The sequence below is a fragment of the Octopus bimaculoides genome, chromosome 8, assembly GCF_001194135.2.
Source record: "Octopus bimaculoides isolate UCB-OBI-ISO-001 chromosome 8, ASM119413v2, whole genome shotgun sequence".
In the NCBI taxonomy this organism is placed as follows: Eukaryota; Metazoa; Mollusca; class Cephalopoda; order Octopoda; family Octopodidae; genus Octopus; species Octopus bimaculoides.
Window position 1 is genome coordinate 23,616,378 of NC_068988.1, and position 3,716 is coordinate 23,620,093.

Here is a 3,716-nt window from a genome sequence, read left to right on the forward strand (position 1 = left end):
AGCTTTGCTGCATACTCGTGACTCTTCTTGTAATTCAGACACAAGTCTCTTCCGGTTAGAGAAATCCGCAAATTCGCCTAATGTCTCTTTCCATTTGTTGGTACCTCCTAGTTCACGTATCCTGGAATAAGAAGAAGACAGAAGACATTGAAATATTTTGGTGTATGGCATGCAGTTTGTTGTCCAGGAAATATTGTTATGGTCATCGTAAATCTCTCGTGGTCTCGTAAGTCATCTTTGTCCTCGTCGTCGTCATCGTCATCGTGGTTGTCATCGTCATCATCGTTATCGCCATCACCACCACCACTTAACAAGTATTTTATTGGATTTGTTTCCGCTTTCAACTCAAATCCCACCGGTTTCAACTTTCCTTTTTTATCCGTCCGAGATCGAAAAACACCAAATGGAAATGAAGATGAGTAAGTGGTGGATGGCAGCGGATGAAATATATTTTATTGAAGTTATTCTCACCAGCAAAAATGGAAATGCGTATCAAAATTATCAACCCTATATTATAAAGTCCGCTTAGTGTGTTGCTATATTTCAATTGTTCAAAATATAAGCTCTGTAATGTCCATTTTGTCCTGAAGATCTTCCATCCAGGGTACTCAAAAGACAAACATATATTAGTATATATGTTTTGTAATTTAAATTGGGTGCGAAGTGAAACAATTGTAGGGAATGTTAAATAACTAATAAATTAATTTATATCCATTGAGTCTTTCTATTTTCAAATTTATTGATTATATTAATACAAGCGCAGGTCTGGGTTATAGGCTCAAGCATAGCTATGTGGTAAGAAGTTTGCTTTTTGACCACATTGTCCGGGTTCAGTCTCGCTACGTGGAACCTTCAGTGACTTCTACTATATCCTCGGGTCAGTCAAAGACATGTGTTTGAATTTGTTAGACGGAAACTGAACCATGTCCGTCGTAAATATGTGGTGTGTGTGCGCCCGTATGTGTGTATGTGTGTACGTATGTATGAGTGTGTACTTATGTGTTTGTTTTGTGTTCGAGAGAGAGAGCATGTACGTGTGTCTGTGTCTGTGTTTGTCCCCGTGACATAGAGGTTCGGCAAAAGAAAACTGATAATATAAGTATCAAGCTTTAAAAAGAAACAAGTGCTGGATTCAATACTTTCGACCAAGGCTATTCCAAGGTGATGCTCCAGCCTGGCCGCTATCTAATAACTGAAATAAGCAATAGATAAGCGATAAAATATTTATCACTTTGCATTGGTGCTGTAGTCATTAAATTGTTGTGCTGCGTATCCTTCTTCTGTAACAACGAACAACCAAAATCCTCTTATGGATACCTCCTGATATTTTCTTACATTAACTTTTTAAGTATTGCTCACTGACTCAAGAGAAAATAATGAATGATTATCATCTCATTCTTGATTTTCGGTGACAGCCGTTTTTGAATATATTTTAATATACGCATCATAAAAACAAAATCGTGTGATATTTTCAATCTCATCCAACGTTTAAAGAAACGGAATATTTCATTCATTATCTTATTCCCACCTTTATTTTCATCCTCTCCTTCTTCCATTATCTACTCATGCCACCCCTCGCTCAGTGTCTCTATATCTCCCTCTCTCTTTTTCTTAGCATTTATATTTCAGCATAAAAAATCATAACTTCTTTTATACAACCGTATAAGGATATCCAGAGGTAATGCAGTACGATCGTTTCACGCAACTTGGCATTTTTCAAAGGGGCGGTACTTCTGGGTCTGCTGTAGGCAATATGTGATTTTTGTGGGGTCCGGGTCGGCAAACAGAAGTGCCGCCCCGAGCGGCAGACACTCTAGCTACGCTAGTGTAAGTATGTATGTATGTATGTATGTATGTATGTATGTATGTTTACGATGGGATTTTGTTAATCAAATCCAACGCCCAAATCATTGGGTTATAGTTTAACTAGGGGTTATAGTACGAGACGTTTGGGAGACGTGACAAGCAGAGGAACTAATTCACTAACACGTGGCTGAAACGTGAGCTTCTTAACCACACAACTATCCCTGGACTTAATTCTCTATTTATATTTCCATGTTTCATTATACATTTACACATAAAACTCTGTATTACCCTTATTCTATGACCCCCTTCGGTCATGACTGGCCATGGGATTGCACCTAGAAAGTTACCCTCCCAGGCAAAAGTCTGGGCAAGGTTGTTTATGGAAGACCAGCAGTCGCCCCTGCATACCAGCCTCCCCTCTCCACGCAACTTGTGTTATCCAAGGGAAAGGCAAAGGGGCCGATACAGTTTGGCACCTGAGACGTCGCAACTCATTTCTACATCTGAGTGAACTGGAGCAACGTGAAATAAAGTGTCTTGCTCAAGAACACGACATGCAGCCCGGTCCGGGATTCGAACTCACAACATCACGACCGTAAGCTCGACGCTCTAACCACTGAGCCATGCGCCTTCACTATTACCTTTATAGTAATTACAAAACTAACCATCGTTGGAGTCTCATCTACGACTCATGAACAGCCTGGAAATAGCAACCAAATCGCCCGCAAATCATGCACTATCTACTCAAGTAAAGAACAGATTGTTGAAAAGAGTACTACATATAGACGAAAAAATGCTGGCAGGTCAGAGTTGGAAAGCTCCGGATCATACATACTCTGCTTGACCAGAATAAGTCTTAAATGTGTTTATACGTTGAAAGGAAACACTTTTAGATAATTAATAAATCGTTCGAAATCTTGATTAATTTGTCATAATAGTGAAGTAGTCCTGTTAATTACGTAAGAATATTCTTAATGTGAAAATACTTCTATTTTAGAGAGGATAGAAGCCGATGAATCATCTTTAGTACAATGAATTACATACTACTATTGCGTTGTAGCATTTCGATCAATAACATGTATGTATGTATGTATGCATGCAGGTATATATGTATGTATGTATGTAAGTATGTATGTAGGTATATATATGTACGTATATATATATATATATACGTAATTAATTTTGTATTTATGTGAATGTGTGTATGTATACATACATATATATATATATATATATATATATATATATATATAATATTATGTGTATATACATATCTCATATATATATATTATATATGCATATATATATATATGTCATAAATATAGGTACATATGTATATATATATATATTATATATATATATAGGTGTATATGTATATATGTATATATATATGTATAAATATATATACATATATATATATACATACACACACACACACACATATATATATATACATACATACATTCATGCATGCATACACCACACACATATCTACAGAAAGAGAGAGAAAGAGAGAGAGAGAAAGCGGAGAGAGGGAGAAATAATTATAGATAAATATTAGATAGATAATGATATGTATACATATACATATATACACGCATGTATACGCGAACATACAACACCACATATAAGTATATGCGTACATTTAAACAAATATGTGCGTAAATATGTCGGTGTGTGTGTGTATGTGTGTGCGTACGTGCATACTAAATGTCCTATGGCAGTAGCAACGGTTCAAATTTCACGATTCTCCCCAGAGACAAAAATTCTCCAGACATACCGAGAAAATCTTAATTATATTTTTTATCTGACAATATGTCTGCTGAATCTGCCCCTGAGTGATGTCGTGAGATCTGAAACGTTGTAATCACCGCTGGCTCTGCATATCCATCCATCTATCTATCTATCTA

General features: G+C 36.4%; 1 long non-coding RNA gene across 1 annotated transcript in view; it reads right to left on the bottom strand.

Annotated features, from left to right (window-relative positions):
* Positions 1–6: 6 nt before the first annotated feature.
* Positions 7–3,716, bottom strand: part of LOC106878943 (uncharacterized) — a 30,093-nt gene continuing 26,383 nt past the window's right edge. Inside the window, exon 3 of the long non-coding RNA XR_001410572.2 lies at positions 7–121. This is a non-coding gene — a long non-coding RNA (uncharacterized LOC106878943). The remainder of the gene's footprint in view (positions 122–3,716) is intronic.